The sequence below is a fragment of the Protopterus annectens genome, chromosome 1.part0 (genome assembly GCF_019279795.1).
Source record: "Protopterus annectens isolate FY-2018-M chromosome 1.part0, PAN1.0, whole genome shotgun sequence".
Classification (NCBI taxonomy): domain Eukaryota; kingdom Metazoa; phylum Chordata; order Ceratodontiformes; family Protopteridae; genus Protopterus; species Protopterus annectens.
Window position 1 is genome coordinate 1,384,450,071 of NC_056725.1, and position 24,830 is coordinate 1,384,474,900.

The 24,830-nt window shown below is 41.9% G+C and overlaps 1 protein-coding gene across 1 annotated transcript in view; it reads left to right on the forward strand.

Moving 5' to 3' along the window:
- Positions 1-24,830, forward strand: part of ANKRD6 (ankyrin repeat domain 6) — a 1,808,044-nt gene that overhangs the window by 48,155 nt on the left and 1,735,059 nt on the right. The gene's annotated exons all lie outside the window — the stretch shown is intronic.

The window sequence follows — 24,830 nt, forward strand, 5'->3', positions numbered from 1 at the left end:
TTGATATTGTGCGTGTCTTCACCCAGAATTAATCAGAAAGTGATCCATTGTGATCTGCGAACTACAACAGTAAACTAAAGAATTTGAGCTAAGACTGGGAGTTCCCTCTTTGTCACCTTTAGAACTAGTCTGGCAGCTTAGCATATAAGATTTTCCCAGACTTTATAGTCCGCCTTTGATCAGTAATACCACAGGACTAAGGACTCTTGTCCATCTCTCTTTTTTTACTGCATATAAGATACAGTAGCATCTGTAAAAGGTCCTAAGTTATTTTATTTTACTATACTGGGTGTATTTTTCTGTCTTTTTTAGAACTTTATATGTATTTCTTTTAGTGTGTTTTTCTGGTCATGTCTAAATAACAAATCTTAAGGTCAGCATTTGCAGTTCTTGTTTGTTTAAATTTTCCTTCCCTGGTGGGTTTACCATACTTGTCTTATTAGCGTCTTGCTGTTACATTTGTTTTTGTTGTTACCCCATTAAGTTTCAATAGTTGAAAACTGGACCTCTTTCTTATAAAATAATTTCTTTAGCATTTTTTATTCTCGAAATCTGGAAAGTATCTTTGTTGATAATGTGTACTAAACTTTGAACATTTATGTTTCCTTTTATTTTGTGCTTGCAAATATGTTTGGCTATAGATAATCACTTTATTCTAAGTCTGACCATCTCCTCAGTCTTGTTCATGCATCAGTGTCAGTTGTGGCCATACATTTCTCCCACTCATGGATATTACTGTAACTGTCCACTTCATTTTTGTTTTTTTGGGGGTTTTTTTCAAGGGCAATACCCTTGGTGTTCACTTCAGTCTCACTTTTGGATTGATTGCTGAACTCTGTTATTCAGGGTTGATTTCTTCAGTATATTGACATCCATGTCAACTACAACCTCAGTTCTGAGTCAAGTGTCACACTCCAAGGTTGTAGGCATCAGCCCTTTTTGACCCTTGCTAGAATTCAAGTTAAGAGCAATCTTGATAGTGACTGTCTTTCTGGCCACTAACCTTCAGTTTGAAATAGTTCTGAACATTAACCAAGATTGCAGACTGAATCCTTAATTCCCAGGACAGTTTTTTGCTAACTTACTCTGTCTGGGTTCAAATTTGTCATGTTGGCACTGATAAGATCTTAATCAAAATCATTGTTGAGCTCTTGACATAACAGAGATGGCATTACTTGAGATCAGACTCCATGTCAATAACCATGACCATTTGCTTACTGACTTTGCTGATCGGAATCCTATATTTGGGGTCAAACTTTTTGTAACACTGTAGTTATCAATGGGGCTCCCTGAACTCTTTTAGCAGCATCCTTTAAAGAAGCTATAGGGATTATATATATTTAATTCTTGACCTACCCATTGTGCAAAAATGGTCCGACATGAGATATCAGTATATTTCCAGTGATATTTTCACTTCAGCTTTAGTCTCCTTTTGTGTAAAATGTTGATGTAACTAGCAGATTGACTTTATCTCCCTCTATACTAAAATAGAAAAATGTGTGTTGGCCTACCTAGTTTTGTATGCAAGTAGCAGTGTGGTACTGTTCTAGCTTAGGTTAGAGCTTCTTATTTTGTCCAAAGATAGAACTGATTTGTATCATATCTAATTTTATTTTTGATCTAAAAGTATCATGATGATATTTTACCACCTTATATAAACTCTTTCATTCCCACCGTGCTCTGACTGGATGTGGAATTTACTCCAGAATCTCTTTTAGTTGAGTTTCTTTTCTCATCTTATCTGACTGCATGTTGGATTCTGTTATTGAATTAACTTATGTTAATTTTCAGATTAATCTATCAATAGGTAGATAATAACTCCAAAACATGAAAACTTTTGTCACAACGACTTAGGCAACAGAAAGTAGAAGGGGTTGTTGTCAGCCTTTGGGAGCCTATAACAAGAAAAATAACCAGAGATCCTGTAGAGGTATTAGAGATATTTTGGAAATTTTATGAACATTTGTAAAAGCAGAGAAGTGGGGGAAATCCATAAACATTTCCATAAGTGCTTTTTCTTGAAGACTTAAATATGTCAAGAGTAGATGTAGATGAGACTCAACAAATAACAGTTAAGATAGGAGGACATGAGATAAAAATGGTGATGTATAACCAATCTGGAGGAAAGTCTCTAGGAGTAGATCGTATTCCAGTGGAAATTTGGAAGCTAGGAGAGAAGAAAGTGATAAAGATTGGGAAGGTTTTGTTTAACAGTATGGATGCCTATTTCAATTTCAAACCATGATTATAAAGTGCTTATGACTATAATGTCTAAAAGAATGACAAAGGTGATGCCAAAATTGATAGATACGGACCAAAAAGGTTTTGTGGAGGGAAGTCAAACATTCTATAACATTAATAGAATAATGATGATCCAGAGGGAAGCAGCCTGTAAGAAAATACTGCTTTTATTGGTGGGTCTTGATCTAGAGAAAGTAATTGACAGAGGAGATGTAATTTTATGAGTAGAGTAATGGAAGCATTTGCATTTCCTGATAAAATAATAAGGTTATTGAGAAGGATATATGAAGAATCAGAGGAAAAATCAGTGTGGGGGTGGTCCTCTCTGATAAGTTGTGTCTGGACAGAGGAACCAGGCAGGGATGTCCTCTTTCCCTTTGTTATTTTGGTTATATTTAACACTGTTAGCAAAGAAAATAAGGGACTCAGAAATGGAAGGATATTATTGGTATAGTGTTGAAGAAAAGTTAGATTTGTTTGCAGGGGATATTATTTTGGATATCTCAGTGTTGTGGAATATTCTGAGACAGTTACATTTTTGGGGGGTATAAAATGAATGAAGATAAATCAAAGGCTATGCGTTCTTTTATATGAATTGTTTCAGGAATACTCATATTTATGAGGACATTATACAATGAAGTATTTAAGGGTATAGATTAAAACGATTCAGTTATGGCAACTAAGGATATGTAGGAAGAGACTAAAAGGATAATACAAAAACTGAGAAAGTGGAAGCTCTTGCCTATGATTATGGATAGCAAGATAGAAACAGTAAAATGTTTTTAGTCCCTTTAGTTTTATACACATATTTTTATTAACCAGATGACAAGTTGTGGATATTAATAAATAAAGGGTTGATTTTATTAGGGAGGGGAAGATGGCAAGAGTCAAGTTGGATAGGTTCATCCTCCCAGTAGAACAAGGAGGTTTAGGATTACCTGATTTGAAGGGATATTTTAGACCTACCCAGTTAAGGCTCTTGTATGTAACAGAAGCTATAGTTCAAAGTGGAATGGGATGATGATTATGATGAGACAAGGAGGTAATTCAAGAAATAAGGAATTAATGGGATTTTCAACTTAGATCCTTAAGGAGAATAATAACAGTCATACAGATTATAGTGATAATGTAGCAGAAAGTGTACTAAGAAATAAGCCAAAACAGGAATGGAGAAAGGAAATTCTGCTGATAGGGATGACTGCAGTTAGTAAAAAAGTGTATGGGTTAAACCAGTGACAATAGAACGCTCAAATAACCCATTTCAAAAATGAATTGCTACCATACCAACATAACTTTTAATGCTTTTGTTCTTTATTAATTCAAGAACTTCATCAGAGCAATACTCTACTCTTACATAAATAATATTAACATGAAGTAAACATGATTGACAACACTCTCAGCCAATAACAAATCCCATCCAATGTTCTATAAATGAAAACATTATAAAAACATTATAAAACATGAATGTTAAATATATTAAAAATGTTATACCGATTATAATCAGTTTTAATAATGGTATTAAATATTTTTTTAATAATCTTATTAAAATTAATTATAACGTATAATATTTTAAATTTAATGTTGATGTTTTATATTTTCATTTATAGAACATTGTGCGGGAATTGTTATTGGGTGAGAGTACTAGCAATCATATTTGTGTCATGTTAATATAATTATTTAAGTAAGAATTGGTGGTAGAGCATTGTTCTGATGAAGTTCTTGATTTAATAAAGAACAAAAGCACTAAACATTATGTTGGTGTGGTAGTGGTTCATTTTTGAAACAGGTTATATGACTGCAGTTAGGACAGAGAATATAAAAGAAGGGGGCAGGAATTCACTACAGGAAGATGGCAAAGGAATCAAAGTATTGGGAACAAACAATTAGAAAATGAAAGGTAATAGAATGGGAAGAGGCCAAAAAGACATTTAGATTGTAGGCTAATGATTGCCTTCTGTATCAGAGACTGGTATCAGAGTATAGACAAAGAGAAAGGGACAGGAGAATTTTAAGTGAAATACCTGCACTGGTTGAGTTTTTAACTGAATCTAGAACAGAAGCGGCTGTTAAAAAAAAGTGGTAATTAGTAGGGCATATAAAGTATTGCACTGTAACTGTAGGAATCAATCAGAAGAGGTCAGGTGAGATTGGGAAGCGAGATTAGATATGCAGTTCACAAAGAAACAATGGGAGGACATATGGATGGCTCCAAATATGCAACAAAATCAACCGCTGCACCACCCCCATAGTAAGTTCTTCCCTGGCGAGATCAGACCATTGGTCTGTCTCATTCGAACTGTCTGTTCCATCCAACCCCTCCCCCCCAGCTGTGACCAGGCTAAAACACTTCTCAGAAACTGACTACAACCTTCTAAGGGAGGGTATCAGTAGCTTCACACCACAGCCCCCCTCAGAGGATGAAGATAGATATGCTGAACAGTATGCCAGTGCAGTGTACAAGCACCTGTACAACTGCATGGACTCTGCCATACCCACAGAACTAAAAACTGCTCCTCAAGGAAACACAAACCTATGTGGTAGACATCCTGTATCAACAGGCTTTACAACAAAAGGAAGAAACTGTTATCTAAGGGTAAAAAAGCACAAATTCCCATTTGGAAAAACTCCCTCCTTAGCCTCAACAAGCAAATTAGATCACTAGTGAAAACCTCCAAAGCCAATTATGAATCAAAACTAGGCTCCAAAACAAAGGCTAACCACAAAGCCTTTTTTAGTTATGTCAAAAACCTCCATGGCAAAACCCAGGTTTGTTCCGAATTAGTTCTTAGCAGTACCACTTACACTGATCCTGTCGACTTAGCCAACCTGCTTGATAGGTTCAGCACAAACTTCACCCCCCGCCCCCCAAAGGCCCTGATATTTGCCCAGCACCTCTCATCTCTGTAAATCAAGTGTTAAAGGCCCTATCCAAGGCAAAGAACGCAGCTTCCATGGGACCTGATAGTATCCCAGGCTGCAATATCTCCAGCAAGAACTAGTCTCGCCATTGAGCACCCCTGTTCAACCATAGCCCAACTACAGGCTTCATTCCAGCAGAGTGGAGAACTGCCATTGTCATCCCATGGGCATAAAGGAGGTGCCACTGCTGACCCTGAAAACTATTGTTTTATTAGCTTGACAAGTCTGATCTGTAAGGCCATGGAGCATATCATTATGGACCTCATAAACAAGGATATAGGCAATCTCCAAGCACTTGACCCCACTCAGTTTGGATTCATCAAGGGCAGATCTTGCCTGTTGAACCTGGCTGACTTTTTTGAGACTGTCACCAAGGTACTGGATGAGGGAAAGTCAGTACATACAGCTTACCTTGACTTGGCCAAAGCCTTTGACACAATCCCCCACTTGGGTATCATCGAAAAACTAACAGAACTTGGCGTAAATACCTATCTCATCCGGTGGGTGGCCAACTGGCTCAACGATAGGACCCACAAGGTCAAAACAGGTGCCATTACCTCTGATAGCAGAACTGTTATTAGTGGTGGCCCCCAGGGATCTTTCCTGTGACCCCTATTGCTTGGCATCTACTTCTCAGAGGTCCAGGCAAAGACAGAAGGCCTGTGGTTGACCAAGTTTGTGGACGACTGTAAGTTGGGTGCTGTCATTGACTCCCCAGATGATATTAACATACTTCAAGAGGGTCTCACAGCAACAAATGACTGGTTCCAAAGTCACGGCCTTAAGTTAAATGCAAAAAAAATGTATTATCATACCATTCGGCAAAAACACGGACCCTATTGATTACCACATTAGCAGCAACCCCCTAAGCACACAACCTGTGGTGAGAGACCTGGGTACACAAGTTGACAACAGTCTCACATTTGACCATCATGTAGTGGTAGTGGTCAGAGAAGCCTTTTACTTGGTTCATCTCATAAGTAAAGGGGTTGCATCCAGAAAAAAGTAGGATGTTCTTCGTGTTTCACTGTTGCAGTCATTACATTTGGGTAATCTGCTGGCAGGTTGCCCTCAGTCGGCCTGAATTCCAAAGTCTTGGGTCCTGCGTCGGTTGCTGTCTCCTCTTCCATGACGTCAGGTCATCATGGGTATAAAACAAGCAGCCGACGCTAGTTTCTTTAGTCTTTCTTGCTGAGCTGTGCCCGAAGCAGAAGCATTTCACAAGTGCCGGTCGGCCAACTCCTGAAATATTCGAGTTTGAGTTTCAAAACAGAAGTCTTCACTAAAGCTAAGTACCCCGTTGGGGAAACTTTTTTCTTGCTCCATACCGATGTCAGAAAAAGTTAATAATTGTATTACTTGTGGGAAGCAAGTACCTCATAAGGATTTTCATTTATACTGTCTTCCTTGCCTAGGCCCTAATCACAACGTGCCTGGCTGTCGGTTTTGTGCTAGATTTAACCAACGCACTATTAAGCGTTGGTATATTTTTGCCTCAAAGTATTTTGGAAACAGATTTAACTACCCAGAAATGTCGTCGGATAGCAATCCGACTACCGGAGTACATAAAAAATGCAAAGAAAAGGACAGAGACAGTCAAGGTCCAAAACCGACGACGAAGCTTCTCCTAAGCCAGTCGCCGGTTCACCGGTGCTCAGTGAGGAGCTTTCGCAGCCCCTGATACCCGCTACTTTTGAGTCGCAGGCCACTACTGAGACCCATGTGGAGTCCCGCACGCCGTGAGATACTCAAAGTATTGGACCCATGGATGTATCTCCCTCGGATGGGTTCGGAGCTGCTGAGCAGGCACCGGCTTCTGAGTGTGTATTCAGGCCTCAACATTTTTATATCAAACCGACGACAGCTGTAAAACCAAAGACAAAAGCAACTTCTAAAACTAAAAAATGACGCATGAGCCACGTGCACAGGCCGCTATGCATAAAAAACAGAGGATCAAAATGGCTGAAGACCTTATTACCTTGATCAGGGGTTCCCATCCCCCTCCTGATAAGAGGCCTAGGCAAGACACTGATTATGAATCTTCAGATCAGGTTTCTATTTCTTCTGATTCCTCTTCTGATCAGGAATTATCTATACCTCCCTATGAGGATTCTGATGCAGAGGAGTCTATGCCATCTGCATCACCTCCTGAGGATTATTCATTTGGAGAAACCTTGCATACTTTGAGGGAGCATTTTCACTGGGAGAGTCAAGATTTCTCAGAATCAAAAAAGAGACTCAGGGATTTCCTTCTTCTCCCTCAGCACAGGCCTTTAGCCATACCCCCTGTTTTAGACATTGTGGATGATGTGTTTTCGGAGTCAAGCTTAACCCCTGACTCCTTACGTCCGGCTCCCAGCAAGCCTGACAGATATTACAGGGTCCCTGACTCACACAAATTTTTATTTAGAAACCCTGCTGTTGATCCTGAAACTATTTCACAGGGTCCAAAGGGGGTTAAGGCCTCAACAGCAAAAAATCCTACCCCCTCTAACAGAGATTCAAGGGCACTGGATAGATGGGGGAAAAAGGTTTATACATCTGCAGCCTTGGCAATTAGGGCCTTAAATTGCCAATTTCATATGCTCAAGTATCAACAACATGTTATGGGATTGCTGAAACAGAAAATGATGTTGATTTCTGAATGTGCAGAAAATAAAGAATTGCAGGAATTATTGCATGCAGCTGAACAGGTTGGAAAGCATACTTTGCAATGTGGTTTTTATTCCTTAGAGGCCTCATGCAGGGCCGCAGTTACTGGATCTGTGATTAGGAGGCATGCCTGGCTAAAAGAGCAAAATTTGCCTGATCATGTTAAAGCTAAATTACTAGATGCACCTTTACAGCATGATACTCTGTTTGGTATTAAGGCAGAAGAGGTTTTAAAGAAAATGGAAGACAAAGCTAAGTCTATGCAAACTTTAAAAGACTACTGAATCTTGGTGGCTGCACTTGTAAGAAGACACTGGCCTACAAAAAAATTGGTCCTTTCCTGTGTCAGACAGAGCTCAAAGGGGCAAATCCAGACACCCTAAGGGTTCCAGGTACCAGGCACAAGATTCTTACAGGTCAAAGCAATGGGTCGCTTCTACCTCCAAATCTGGAGGAGATAAAGTGCAAACCTACAGAAAACAGTCCCAGTGACTTCCCTCTGCCTTCACCAAGCACTTACCTTTTGGCAGCACCCTTAGGGGGAAAATTAGCACCTTTTGCTCAAAATTGGCAGTTAATAACCCAGGACAAGTGGGTACTAAACATAGTATCACAGGGATACAGATTCCATTTCCATACTCTGCCAATGGCAAACAGTTGGCTGGATCTGCCAAAAAAAAATCAATGGGCAGAGGCACAGAAACAGGTTACGTCCCTCATGGATATGGGGGCCATTCAGCCAGTACCAGAACAGGAAAAAGGACAAGGTTTTTACTCGAGACTGTTCTTGGTACCCAGAAAGAACAAGGCCTGGCGGCCAATACTGGATTTATCGATTTTGAACACACACCTGGACATACCAAAATTCAAAATGCTAACTTTGCAGCAGCTTCTGCCCATGCTGGGCAAGAATGCTTGGCTGTTGACATTAGACCTAAAAGAGGCATACCTGCATGTCCCAATAAGGCAATCGTGCAGAAGATACCTAAGATTCAAGGCTGGCTTAATGCATTACCAATTCTCTGCACTGCCCTTTGGCTTATCTACTGTGCCCAGGGTCTTTACAAAGTGCCTGGCACCAGTAATTGCTTTTTGCAGACAAAGAAGTATACAAATATATCCTTACTTGGGTGACTGTCTCATTCAAGCAGAGAATAAGGACATTCTTCTTCAACACCTGGCGTTTGTGAAAAGGCTTCTAACATGCCTAGGGTACACAATAAATGAAACAAAATCACAATTGGTACCCACTCAAAAGATAACATTTCTGGGTGTAAGCTTGAATACAGCTGCCCAGATGGCTTACCTTACGCCAGACAAACAAAGGCAACTGACTACTTACTTCAGTCTAATGGCAACAAAAACCCAGTTATCTGCAAGACAAACTCTGCAGGCTTTGGGCTTCATGGCATCCTACATCCTACTGATTCCATATGCAAGACTGCATATGAGGAAACTTCAATGGTACCTAAAATGTTTATGGAGCCAATATTATCACAGTCTGGAAACAATGATCCCTCTCATTCCCTGCCTACAACAGGAGTTTCTATGGTGGGCAAAGGCATGTCACCAAAGACGGACAACACCACAGTTATGTGGTATGTAAACAAGCAGGGGGGCATGCACTCATACCCCCTTTGCAGATTAGCCATGGCACTGTGGGACACAGCTTTGACTTACCAGATACATCTTCAAGCTCAATTCCTGCCAGGAAAACAAAATATTCTGGCAGATGATTTAAGCAGAAACCTTATGGACCCTCACGAGTGGAAACTAGATCCACAAGTCTTCAGCATGATAACAAAGAAATGGGGGAGCCCAGACATAGATCTATTTGCCTCTCCTCAAAATTATCAAGGACTTATCACAGACAAGCATGGAAAGTGGACGCCCTATCCTTCAGTTGGAAAAACCTATCAGTTTACACCTTTCCTCCTCTGCCTCTTCTTCCCAGGGTCCTACTAAAAGTCAGACAAGAGAAACCAAAGATGATACTAATTGCCCCGGACTGGCCCCGCCAATACTGGTACTCAATCCTAAGGAACTTGTCTCAATACCCAGCTTGGACCTTACCTCAAAAACCTCAACTTCTGTCCCAGCAAATCAATCAGATCCTGCACAATCAACTCCAGACTCTGAACCTGGCAGCATGGCTGATCATGTAGTTATACAAACAACACCTCTCAGTAAAGCTGTGATGGATGTCATTTTGGAAGCCAGAAGGCCTAGTACTAGAAAGTCTTATGCTGATAAATGGAAGAGATTCTGTGCTTGGAATCTAGCACAAGGAACTGATACAGCAGAACCAAATATTCCTCAGATATTACAATACTTGACTGAGATGCTTGACAAAGGCCTATCTTTCTCATCAATTAAAATCCATGCCTCTGCCATTTCGGCTCATTACAATACAGAGCCACCAATCTTTTCTCATCCTTTACTAAAGCAGTATCTTAGAGGAGCCAAAAATTTAAGGCCTCCTAGAAGATCACCAATACCTGCATGGGACCTCAATTATGTGTTGGAAAAACTCACCCTGCCTCCATTGAACCAGCTGCTACTGCTGATATAAAGTTCTTATCATGGAAAACAGCTCTGCTACTACCAATTACTTCAGCAAGAAGAGTCTCAGAGCTACAGGCCCTCATGGTCGTGGAGCCTTTTATCATATTTTACCCAGACAGGGTGTCTCTGAGGACAAATCCTTCATTTATGTCTAAGGTTGTTTCCAGTGTGGCCCTTAACCAAACTATTCATCTGCCAACCTTTTATCTAAATCCGCAGAACAAGGGGGAGAGAATTCTGCATTCCTCGGACGTACACAGACAGCTAAGATTCTACTTGTGCAGGACTAAAGCTCTAAGAAAAACAGAGCAATTACTAGAGGCATATGCTGCTGGATCAGAAGGAAAGGCTATTTCAAAGCAGACTCTTTCAAAGTGGATAAGCCACTGCATTCGTTTCTGCTACTTACACCATGGCAAACCTGTGCCAAAGGGCATTAGGTCTCATTCCACCAGAGCTGCAGCTACTTCAGCAGCCTTTCTCAGAGAAGTGCCAACAAAAGACATTCTAGAGGCTGCTACTTGGAGTTCTGTTCACACTTTTACAAAGCATTATCATTTGCCTCTCTACTCTAAGTCCAGGGCAGGCTTTGCCACTGCAGTTCTGCAGGGCCTTATAGCTGCACCTAATGCTGTTTAGCTCCAGCCTCCTGTCCATAGCTTTGGGATTCTACCCAAATGTAATGACTGCAACAGTGAAACACGAAGAACATAGTACAGTTGTGTACACTTACCATAAATGTAGATGTTCGAGTGTATTCACTGTTGCAGTCCAGGTTACCCACCCGCCATCCCCCTTACATTCTGGAGTTTATCTTTCCTTCTCTATCTTCTACAACCTATATGGTGTATTTGCTTGTAGATGAAGATAAAGCTTGTATTGATGCATGTATATATAGTTTTTATATATATATTTTTGCTACCTTTTTGGGGGCACCTGACATCGGGGGCAAGAAAAACTAAAGAAAATGGCGTTGACTGCTTGTTTTTTACCCCTGACGACCTGACATCATGGAAGAGGAGACAGCAATCGACGCAGGACCCAAGACTTTGGAATTCAGACCGACTGAGGGCAACCTGCCAGCAGATTACCCAAATGTAATGACTGCAACAGTGAATACACTCGAACATCTACATTTATGGTAAGTGTACACAACTGTACTTTATTCCCTCTCTGTACTCCTCCAATAGTTGAGTACAATGCACCCTTTAGTATGTACCTCTCCAAATACCTGCAGCAACTGGAAAGGCCACAGAAATACCTAACTAAGCGAATTCATGGACTCCAACACCTGTCTGAAATCACAATCACTCTGCATCATACAGATTGCTCAGAGGTGGTCTGTGTCCCTCCTACAAGGCAATATCAGACCCTGCTCTACTGGAGATGCTCCATATCCATAAATCTAACTCCTCACGTAGTAACCAATTGAAAGGCTTAAATCTAATATGTGACATTAACAAAAGCTGCTGGAGAGACTGGTTTGTCTCCCAGAAGCTGCCCTGTCTCAGGAATAGACTCCCCATACACATCGAACAAAGTGCGTCACTGACCGTCTTCAAGTGCAACCTTGATAAGTGGATGGGAACCACAAATTTGCCCCAGGGGTTTCACCTGTGTCCCTCACTGACAGGGGTGACAGATGCTGATTGAGGTTTCTAAACTCTTGGCTAGACTTGTAAGGGTCCCAGAGCCATTAGCCTAGTAATCTCCTATGAAGGTTTAGGATTTCTGCTTTGGATGCATTTGCATAGATACTTTTATACCCCAAGCCAATTCAAAAGAATTTCTCCACAGGTCGATACTGGAAATGTGATGAGGAGGAAAAAGGTAACGGAGCATATGTTTTGGGAATGTAATGATTTGACAGACTTTAGAAATTCAGTACAAAGTACTCTGTCAGGAATACTGGGCAACCAATGAGTTTAACTACGGAAATGATCCTTTTGAGTAGGGATACAGGATCTGAATTGCCTAGACATGGTGAGGCCTTGTTAAGTTTAATTCTGGTGGCTGCTGAAAAAGCAACTACTAGAAAATCAAAATCAAATTCTATACCAACTATAATTGAAGGTAGTGATCATTGTAACAGAGATAAAAGAACTGGAAGTGGGATTTTTAGAAAAGAGTAGGAATATATTATATAGAAAAAAATGGAAATTGTGGGAACAATACATGCAGAAAAATGTTTTGAAGGAAGAATGAGATATAAGGGAAGGCAGGAACTGAATCAGTTATGTAATGTTGCTTAGTTTATATGGTACATAATAAAAGACGAATTATAATGTAGATGTGAACTTGTCAACATAGTTTTGATTATTTTTATATAATTTTACTTTGTCTATGTCACAAGTGATAATTCAATAAAGGTGTTTAAAAACATTGATCATTAGACATTGTTTCACCTTATATAACACCTTCCATCCTCTTTTTGTGCTGTGATTGGAGATAGACATTGGTTAAGGATCAACGTATGCATGACTCTAAGGAAATATATCTTGTCATTTTTCCATTTTTATCAAGAAGTTCTGCCCTGCTTCCTTTATTGAATGCCGAAGGAACATAATTGTGGGTGTGTTAGTATAAATTTCTGTCTGATATAATCATTTTAGCCTTATATTACCCGTACTAGAAAGGTATAGGATTGACTTTTTTCCAGATCTTATTTTGAATTAATCAGTGTCTCTGGTTTACTCCTATTTTATTGTTTTGAAATGAATTGTATTATTCTGTGCATTCTTGTCTAAGTCATAAATCCTTATCTTCAGCCTTACATTTCCTCTCTTGTTTTAACTGCAGTGCGTTAGGAATTAATGTGTGTGTACACTGACTGACAGACAGACAGACAAATACACACACACACACACACACACACACACACACACACACACACACACGTTTGGTATAGAAAATTGGAAGTGTCTCTTTTAGTGTAATTTGTGCATAGAAGATTATGACAGAAAGTCGGGAGCCTTATTGTTTTGGTCAGAATTGTGGTCTTAATTGCCAGTTACTGTTGCATGAAAGGAAGGTGGCTTTTCATAGGATTTCAGGAAGTTGGTTCCTCAAGTGGAGGATCAGCAAAGTGGAAAGCAAGAGCTTGCCTGGAAATTCTGGAAGCATTGAGTACAATAGCCCAAATGCAGTTTATTGAGAGATGTACCTAGTGAAATGACCTACAATTCAGAGCTTGAATCTTGGTCTGGGAGAGGGCTGCAGTCCTGGATTTAATTTAAATGCAGTGCATTAGTGGAAGGACTAAATAGACAATGTATGTGCTGGAGATAACCTGGAAATTACTGTTTGTGTTTGTTTTAAAACTGGTGTTTTTTTTTTTCCTTTGTGAGTATACAATACAAAATGCATTTCCTTCTAATGATCTCTATAGGTCCAACGTGTTCTTGGACTTCACACTGGTGGCATATGTACAGAGACTTGCCATATATCATTCCTGGTGATACTTCTGCTGCCAAGTGCTTAACATTTTGCGATATTAATCCCCTGTTGCCATTACTTTCCTGCAGTGTTTCTACTGCTGGTTCTGTGTAGCTACCAACAATTATTTTCTTCTGCTGATGATCCCTGGAGATCCCATTCATGGATGGCTTAAAAAAGCAGGTTATGGCTAAATTAGAGATTGCCCAGAAGCTGTTACAACTATATTAACAATCCATTGTGCTAGACAGTATATGCAGTAATCCCAGGAATGTGTTTATTATGAAGAAATAAAAAAAAAATAATAAGCAAAGAGATTGGTCAGGAATCCTGTCTGATGGTATTTGACCATTATGCCACCTTACAGAACTAGGGACAAGCAAACTGGGCAAAACTCCGGGCATGGCAGCTGAAAGGAGAGCTACTGAAAATTTATATAAGTTTGGTAGGAACTGATTTAATGGACTACGACAAATTCAGGAATGAAATTTTGGGTAGGGTGTTAATAATCTGTGACAATACAAAATAATCTTATAATTGAATGTTTAATGTTGACAGACCTGTAAGCATAATGCATAATTTAAAATGCATTTTAACTCTATTGCTAAAACTTAGCAGCAGTAAATTGAAATGCTAGAAATTGTAACAGTAGACAGGTTTAAAAGGACATTGCCTAGTAATGTAAGAAAATGGTTCTTGCCAAGTGATCCCAAGAGCTCTGATAAGCTTGCAACTTCAGTAGAATGTTTGTTAGTTAATGATACATTGTATAAATCTGTATTGTCTCTTTCCAAGCATAAAGTTTGGTTGGAAATGTCTCTGCTTCTACGAAGTAAAAAGTAGCAAGAAATGTGTTAACATGTTATTTTGTTTTATGTGCAGGGGAATGGGTCACATTTCTAAGTTCTATGCTGCTAACACTGAATAAAATGTTTGTAGGAAAAATGAATGTGAAAACATGAATGCATGCTACAAATGAAGTCTGTCCTATGGAGTACGAGAAGACTACAGCTAGAATAATTGTGTCAGCATTATGTCATTGTATTACAACTTAGTTGATCAAGTGTACTAGATTTCTAGAGAGAAGAGAAGTTCAAGCTGTGTTAGACTCTTAAAGCATGATTGCCCTTGTCAGGAGTGTGAATATATGTGAAGGGTGGCAGCATAGCTAGATATAATTTTTTAGATAATTCTGTCTTTGTAAATATTAATAAAAACCATAGGCTTGATCTCTTAAATGTGAGAAGACTGTATTGGATGTTGAACTGTAAAAAATGTAACAGCAGTGCACTCTGCTGTAAGAAAGCTGATAAGTCAAGCATTTTATGACTGTTTGATCTCAGGGCTCGGAGCCTTGGTGTCTGAACCAGCAGATTATTTCTATTGTTTTGAGACCAGAGTTAATTGCTAGATTTTACATATATAAGTTCTTTAATTGTTGTGGTTTCCTAACCAGGTGCAAGCATACTAAGAAATGTAAATGTAGAGTTTCTGTTAGCCTGGGAAACCAGATAATTGTTAAGAATGATGTAATCTAAAATGAGTCAGCAGGATGTATTATCAATTTTAAAGGACTTTCTCAGAGACAGAGAGAGAGCATTTTGGATTTTGTCTAAAGCTGACAACAACTCACCAGTACTCTGCTTTGCTCTCTATGTAAGTTTATTTAGAACTGTGGTTAAACTTACTATTTTCTGTCTATATCTAAGAGCAGTCTAGCTGTTTTTCTGTATTGATGTCAGAACTATTCTACTGTATTATTTTAAGCATTTTCCTGTGATCTCTGAACTCTTGACTAACTGTGTAGTAAGAAGTATAGTCTTGTATTTTTCTTATTTATTATTAAATATTTTTAAACCTTTCAACTGTGGCTGTTTTGTGTGGAGATAATTTAAGCTCTAGAGTACACTGTCTGTATATAGTGATACTGTACAAAGCCACTCAAATAGTCTTGCTGCTCAGGCACAGTTACTGTTTGGATAATAATATTTCACGGTAATAATTGGACACCCATTGGTAAGGGCCTTTTTAGTAGCTGATATTAGTGGTTAGTGGCAGCTGGTACTACCTTATAGACTGGTAGGAAGGGGCATAGCTAGAGAACCTGTGCCAGCCTTCCCCAGGAGTGTCTGTGTGTTTGTATATAACTCATATCTTAAAGTGTGTGTGTGTGTGTGTGTGTGTGTGTGTGTGTGTGTGTGTGTGTGTGTGTGTGTGTGTGTGTGTGTCAGCTATTTGGGTAGGGACATGAAGCACTGGTTGGACAGAGAGGGTGCTGGAGGTTTTAGCTTGACAACTAAGCTGAGATCTGGACCCTATAGCGGTACCAGTGGGGAGTCTTATTGGGGATCTGTAGAGAAAGGGAGAAACCAACCCCAGACTGACTGTGATCTCTGTGTGTTCTTAAGGGAAATTATACATTACTGTGTTTGTATTTATTATCCTTCCCAATGTGGACTCCCTTCACTGGTGTTAGTGGTGAGGATTGAGGCTCCTTGATTACTGGGACGGGCACAGGCATCACATATTAATTGTTTGGCAGTGGTGGGATTTCCACACCACATATTAATTGGTTGGCAATTGGCTTGTAAGTGGTGTTGATAGTGAGTTCCTATAGCTTGTGTACAGTGATCACTGAAGGTGTATTTGTATTCTAAATCAGCCATGCAGTGAATATTCAGAGTTCAGATCACAACTGTTTTATTTCTTTTGTTAGCATAGTTAGTCAGGGAGAGCAGGCAAGCATGTCAGCAGAGAGTATGGCAACCTGTCAAGGAGCCAGTTGGCTGAGATCTGCCAGGCTAATGGACTGGTGCATGGAAACCTGACTAAGGCAGACATGATTGCAGCTTTGGTCACAGCTGCATCAGAAAACAGCAATCAGGAGGACAATCAGACTGGCAGCAGAGGTGTACAACACTCAGAGAACGGACAGCTCACCATTTCTGCAGAGGACTTAAAAATCCATCTGGAGCTAAAGAGACTTGAGTTGGAGGCCAGGTATTTGGAAACAGAAGCAGCAGAGAGACTGAGATGTCTCCAGGCTGAGAAGAATGAGAAACTGCTATGCCTGGAAGCTGAGGAAAAGTAGAGGCAGAGGCAGCATGAAAAGGAGATGCTGACTCTTCGCCAGAGTCATGGAGGTAATAGGGAAGGGAGTACCTGGACCCCAGAAGCACAAAAGGTCAGTAAATTTCTTCCACAGTTTACAGAGGGGGATAATTTTGATAGTTTCATTCATATGTTTGAGAGGATATGTAAGCAGTATGCTGTTGACCAAAGGCTCGGGGTACGGTTCCTGATCCCCCTACTCCATGGTAATGCTTGTAACTATTTTGTCCAAAATATCTGACTTTGACTGTTTCAACTATAATGCTGTAAAGAATTGTTTGTTAGAATTTTTTAAAGCTAACACCTGAAACTTCTAGGAAAAAGTTTTGTGACCATAGAAGCAAGGCAGATGAAAGTGTGTGTGAATATGTTGCTGAACAGAGCACTTATTTTCATAGGTGGGTAAGTGGATGTCAGGTCACCACTTTTGAAGGGCTGGCAGACTTTTTGGTGAGGGAACAAGCCCTTAGCACTTTTCCTGAGGACATGAGGATCTGGTTAGCTGATAGACGATGTGCTACTTCAGAAGAGTTGGGAAGAAGGGAGGCCTATACATAGCAAGCAGGGCATCCCTGCACAGGAAAGGGACCCTCAGTACTGCTCATGGGTCTAAAGGAATCCATGGTGGGCAGCCCAGACTGTCCTAACAGAATCTGCCTGTAGCAGGGGAAGCCACTAGTCCAGGTACATGTCAAGGACCTAAGGTTAAAAGTTTTGAATACAACCAGTGGGGCCATGTGGCATATAGAGGTCCATGGAGGCAAGGTGGAGAACAAAGGATGAGAGAGTCAGTAAGTGGGAAAGACAAAATGCCAGTAGTAGGTTGTCTTGAGACAACAGGGGTACCGAACTACCATCCTGCAGATGTCCTGATAGTACTGCCTCATCAAAATTTTTCCCTATGTGTTAATGCAGTTACACACAGTCAGGCTTCAAGACAAGCATGTGGGTATGGTAGCCTCGGGGAGACCCAGACAGACCGCATACTTGCAGCCAGGACTGGTGAGGTGGTAACTTCAGGGAGGATGCTACGCTTTAGCAGTGAGGCTGAAGGTGAGTCACATCTGCTTGTAGGTACTGATGTTCCCATGGACAGAGTGACTGCAAAAGTAGAGGTGAGTAGTAGTGCCCAGGCTGACAGTGAGCCACCACTGTCAGAGGATGCCAGACTTCCTGTGGAAGGGGAGCTGGGAAACAGGCTCAGCTGTCAGACCCTACATTACAAGGCTTGAGGCAGGTAGCTAGTGAGGCACCTGAATCTCAAGGAAAGGGGGAATCTGTGTACTGGGAAAAAGGGTTATTGTATAGAGAGTGGACCCCTGAGGAAGGACTAGAAGGTGAGAGAATACAGCAGTTGGTAGTGCCTAAAGCCTACCATCTGGTGCGTCTAGCCATAACCCATGGTATTCCCTTTGCAGGCCATATGGGCATAAAACATACAAAGAGACGTATTATGCAGAACTTCTACTTGCCTGGAATTTCCAGAGATGTAACAGGGTACTGCAGGACCTGTGAGCAGTGCCAAAAGGTAGGCAAGGCAGAAGACAAGGTGAGAGCTCCTTTGATGCCTTTGCCTGTGATTCAGGAGCCATTTCAGATGGTAGATATGGATTTTGTGGGACCTCTGAGTACCCCAAGTTCCACAGGGAAAAAGTATATCCTAGTGGTAGTAGATTATGCTACAAGATACCCTGAGGCAGTGGCTTTGTCCTCCATTGAGGAAGAAAAAGTGGCAAATGCTTTGTTAGAGATTTTCAGAAGAGTATGTCTCCCAAACGCTATACTAACTGACAGAGGTTCCAATTTCATGGCAGACCTACTGGCTTGCCTGTGGAAGTACTGTGGGGTGAAGCACCTGAAGACCACCCCCTACTATCCCCAGACTAATGGGCTTGTTGAGAAGTTAAACTCTACCATCAAGTTCATGCTCCGGGCATTTGTAGACCACTGTAAGAGGGAGTGGGACAAATATCTGCCCTATCTGTTTGCTTACAGAGAGGTTCCCCAAGAATGCTCAGGTTTTTCACCCTTTGAATTGCTGTATGGGCATAGGGTGAGGGACCTCTAGATTTAATTCATGATGAGTAGGAAGGTAAGTGTGAATCCCACAAGGAGTCACTTGTGGCATATGTCCTAAACCTCAGGACAAGACTCAGGGAACTCATGGGCTTAGCCCAGGAAAACCTGGCAGAAGCCCAAGAACAGAAAAAGGTCTGGAATGACAAGAGTCCTCGAACTAGAGAGTATGCTGCAGGGCAACAGGTAATGGTTTTCCTTCCTGTCAGACACAACAAGCTGCAAGCAGACTGGGAGAGACCCTGCAGGGTGGTAATAAAGGTAAGTGATGTTAACTACCTGGTAGAACTGCTAGGCAGGAGGCAGGGGCAACAATTGTACCATGTTAACATGATGAAACATTACCATGATAGGGAGGCCCTTTTGCTGAGTATTTGCAGTAGATTGCAGGATGAGTCTGAGGGAGATCTGGTGACTGACCTCCTCAGTGAGGCTCAGACTGACACCTCAATGGAAGGGGTAGCGATGTCCCAGCAGCTATCTCCTACCCAGGTTCAAGAAATACGAGCAGTGTTACAGGAGTTTGGGGATGTGTTCACTGGGAAACCAGGGTGCACCCACCTGGTGCAGCACCAGGTGGATACAGGACCCCAAAGGCATATTAGGCAGGCCCCTTATAGGGTGCCTGAGAGAGTCAAACAGACTCTGAGGGAGGAGATATAGGAGATGTTGAAATGCAAGAGTCCAACAGTTCCTGGGCCTCCCCAGTGGTATTGATGTCAAAGAAGGATGGCAGCACCAGGTTCTGTGTGGACTACAGGAAATTAAATAGTCACACAGAGTCAGATGCTTACCCCATGCCTAGAACAGATGAGGCCCTAGAGCAGCTGGGTGGGGCTAAGTATCTTACCACTATTGATCTTACCAAAGGTTACTGGCAGGTGCCCTTGACTCCCAGTGCTAGAGAGAGGTCAGCCTTTGTGACTGCTTTTGGCTTGTATGAGTTCACAAAGATGCCCTTTGGGATGAAAAATGCCCCAGCAACTTTCCAGAGGCTGGTAGATCATATCCTAGCAGGAGCAGGAGGGTTTGCCCTTGCTTACCTAGATAATATTGGCATCTATAGCCATTCCTGGGAAGAGCACCTTCAACATGTCAGGGAGGTGCTGGGCAGACTACAGAGGGCAGGGTTTACCATTAAGACCAGCAGATGTCAGGTGGGTATGGCACAGGTCTCCTACCTGGGACATAGAGTGGGGAGTGGTAAGTTCAGGCCAGAACCTGCGAAAGTAGAAGCCATTCAGGCATGACTTGCACCTGTTACCAAAAAACAGGTGAGGGCATTCTTGGGGACAGTAGGGTACTACAGAAAGTTCGTCCTCAGTTACAGTACCATAGCTGCTCCCCTCACAGGCCTGACAAGGAAGAACAGGCAAGATAAGGTAGTGTGGGCTATAGCATGTGAGCAGGCATTCCAGAAGCTTAAAGAAGCTTTGGGAGGACCACCTGTGTTAGCCAGTACAGATTACAACAAATAATTTATTATGCAGGTGGATGCTTTGAACCATGAGGTGGGGGCTGCACTTAGCCAGATTTATTCAAAGGGAGAAGAGCACCCAGTGGTTTATCTCAGTCATGGTCTCCAACCCAGGGAGGAATGCTATGCAGCTGTAGAAAAGGAATGTCTAGCCATTGTGTGGGTACTTCAGAAACGTCAGCCTTATCTGTATGGAAGAAGAAGCTAGAGAGTATGCTGTAGGGCAAAATGGCAAGTTGCTAAGATGGAGCCTAGGGTTGCAAGCATATATGTCAGTGTAGTACCACAGTGGGAGTAGTAATGCCAACGCAGGTGGGCTATCAAGACGGGGAATGGGGTAAAATATACTCAGATAGACCTAACCATCTCAAGCAACGTTTCTCAAGGAACACTTGAAAAACTAGCTTGAGCTCTCGGGGGGGGGGGGGGGGGTGCAGATATGTGAAGGCTGCCAGCCTAGCTAGATAGAATTTTGTAGATAATTCTCTGTCTTTGTAAATATTAATAAAAGCCATAGGCTTGTTCTCTTAAATGTGAGAAGACTGTATTGGATGTTGAACTGCAAAAATATAACAACAGTGCACTCTGCTGAAACAAAGCTGTTAAGTCAAGCATTTTATGACAGTTTGATCTCAGGGCACAGAGCCGTGGTGTCTGAACCAGCAGATTCTTTCTGTTGTTTTGAGACCAGAGTTAATTGTAGATTTTACATATATAATGCCTTTAATTGTTGTGGTTTCCTGACCAGGTGCAAGCTTACTAAGAAATGTAAATGTAGAGTTTCTGTTAGCCTGGGAAACCAGAGAATTGTTAAGAATTATGTAATCTAAAATGAGTCAGCAGGATGTATTATCAATTTAAAGGACTTTCTCGGATACAGACAGAGAGCATTTTAGATTTTGTCTGATGCTGACAACAACTCACCAGTACTCTACTTTGCTCTGTATGTAAGTGTATTTAGAACTGTGATTGCTCTTAGACATAGATAGAAAATAGTAAGTTTAGTCTAGCTGTTTTTTTGTATTGATGTCAGAACTATTCTACTGTATTATTTTAAGCATTTCCCTGTGATCTCTGAACTCTTGACTAGCACTGTGTAGTAAGAAGTATTGTCTTGTGTTTTTATTATTTATTATTAAATATTTTTAAACCTTTTAACAGTGACTGTTTTGCGTAGAGATAATTTAAGCTCTAAAGTACATTGCATGTATATAGTGATACTGTACAAATCCACTCCAATAGTCATGCTGCTCAGCCACACTATTTGCATAATAATATTGCACGGTAATAACTGGACACCCTTTGGTAAGGGATGTTTTAGCAGCTGATATTAGTGGTTGGTGGCAGCTGGTACTACCTTATAGATTGGCAGGAAGGAGCATAGCTGGAGAACATGTGCCAGCCTTCCACAGGAGTGTCATTGTATTTGTATATAGCTCATATCTCAAAGTGTTTGTGTGTCAGCTACTTGGGTAGGGACACGAAGAACTGGTTGGACAGAGAGGGTGCTGGAGGTTTTAGCTTTACCATTAGGCTGAGATCTGGACCCTCTAGCTGTGCCACTGGGGATCTGGAGTGAAAGGGAGAAACCAGCCCCAGACTGTGATCTCTGTGTGCAGTTAAGGGAAATTGTACTTTACTGTGTGTATATTTGTTATCCTTCTCAGTGTGGCTGCCCCTCACTGGTGTTAGTGGTGAGGATTGAGGCTTCTTGATTACTGGGCCAGTGCACGGGCATCACAAGGAGTATCCTGGTACATAGGAATAGCATTAGTAACAACTAAGAATAGTGAAGGTAATGTGTATTCATGGTGATGCAAAAGAATATCTCCTTACACAAGTAAAAATGTAAACATTTCTGGAAAAACTGATCTGATATTGTTAATCCTTGTTGATTCCTTATGTGTGAGTATCGGTTCCGACCTTGGAACCGAGCCGGCCATCTTCCAAGCTCGTGTCAGCTACAAACTCTCAAGCTAAAACTTTTACCCAGAATTCCCCTCTCCATGTTACCCCAGATTTTGTTTGACTCATCGCCATTCGGTCGTGTCAAGCTACTTCACTTGAGCTAAGTACCATATTTTGTTGTCATACTAGTCTAAACCAACTTTTTCTCTCAGAAAAGTAACTAAATTGTTTTCTCTTACGTTATCGCTTTTAGCGACTATCCCTTCTTGAATTTTTTTTCAATCCCCTTCATCATATTTACCGCGAGGTATTTACTTCTTTACTGTCGTAGGTAAACCCCTTTTCCTCCTTACCTTCGGGTATTTCTTGACCATTGCTGGTATTCTTTCTGATTTCCTTCTTTCCTATCATGGCAGATAAAAAAGGTAGTCCAGGATTTAAGAGATGTTCAGATTGTGGCCATAAATTACCTACTTCAGATGCACATTCTCTGTGTGTCTATTGCTTGGGTGTGCCTCATTTATCAGTTGACCCGCCCTGTGGAACTTGTAAGAACTTCTCTAACAGGACGTTGATTGAGAGGAAAAATAAATTGTTATTGAAGGGGCTACTTAAATCTCCTTTTTCAGAGGCTATTTCTTGGTCGGAGGCTTCAACCCCTCCAAGATCCCATAAGAAAAAGACTGATGAACATACAAAGGCCAAGTGTCTTCCTTCGTCCCTGGCTGGGGACTCCCACAAACCGAGACCCAAGAAGGCTAAACTTTCTACTTCAGATCTGACTTTTTCGGCTCCAGCGCTTTCAGTGCCTAGACCTTTGGCACCGAGGCCATCGGCGCCATCTCTGATTTCAGCACCAACTAGCATGGCCTTTACCGTATCGGTACCGAGGGGCTCCTTGGTTCAGACTACTCCACTGGCACCGACTATCCAGCCGATGCAGACTGTTACCACATCGGCTCCGACACCTTGCCCGGAAGCGACAACTCAGTTATTGACACCGATTTTTTCGGTCCCAGCCTCGGTGCCGAAAACCACTTCGGCACCAAACCTTATTGTCAGTGCAGACCATGACTTCGGCACCAATGATTTCCTCGGTGCAGACACCTGTAGTTCAGTCCCTTACGACCCCTTTGTTTTCAGTGCAGACTGGTGAGGTGGACACTGAGCTTGCCCCATCTTTGAATAGACCTGACTCGCCGTCAGCCATGTCTGTGAAATCCACTAGAAGCCTCTCTGAACACAATGTGTTGCGTCTTGTGGATCAAGTGCTTTTGGCCAGAGGTATCCCACCCACCCAGGACCTATCCTTCCTTGGGAGGTGATCACCCTTTACCAAAGATCCATACTTATTCTCTGCCTTCATTACCTTTGAAGCCCCTTGATATAGCACAGTCTTCCCCCTGTATGGTTCCCTTTATGGACCTCACTAAGGAACCGCAGTTGCCTTCGTGGCAGGAGAGTTTTGCTACAACCCAGGATGTCAGCTGTGGCATACGTAATTTGGTGTTTCACAGCCATCCAGGGACTCCGAGTTGGCAGGCTGAGCCACTTAGGGGAAGGGTGACCCCTGCCCTGGACACTCACCCCTCTTCAGGTGGACCGGCCTTCCAACTAATTGATAAGGCTTTGGCGTCTGCTGGTGATACTGTGCTGTCAATCTCCCCGCCCTCCTCTGGACCGCAATATACACAAGTCGCTCCTAGCGGACACCGGGCACAAGGACCTCAAGATGTACTCCCACAGGAAACCCCTTTTGCATTGTCTTCCCCAGCTTCTCCCTCTGAGGAAGTTCATCGAAAAAGCTTGTGCAAGAGGAAGAACATGGACTCCACAGAGGAGTCCCTTACTGAAGACACAAACTTTGATGATGGGGAAAGGTCCCCTCAGTCACCCTCTGAGGTATCCTTTGGTGATATCCTCGAAATCCTTAAACAGAGAGTTGACTGGCAGCCCTCTAACCCGACCTCTGAAGAGTCTGTTTTCCTGCAGGCCTTTCACGCCCGGCCCCCTACCTCTTGAGTTACCCCACTTGCCGACGAACTGGTCTGGCTCGTCGTGCAGCATGCGTGGAAGGCTCCTGACACCGTTGAGGCCATTCCCCGGAGGCCAGATAAAATTTTGTCCCCTCCTGCTACTGTCCCCCATTGGTTCAAAGGTCTTCCTGTAGATGCTCTGGTGGTGGCGGCTGCAACCAAGAAGGACCTGGCGGAAGAAGAAAGCCAGACTCTCCATCCACCCAACAAAGAGTCCCAGGCTCTGGACAGAATAGGGAAGCGTACTTTTGCATCAGTGACCTTTGCAATCAGGTCCCTGAATTATATGGCACACTTTACCAGGCTTCAAAGGGATTTAATTTCTGAGCTCTCTGAAACTTTGGCTGATGCCGTGTCTGATGAGGTCCATGACAAAGTGGCCTCTCACCTGGCCACCATTGAATCGATAT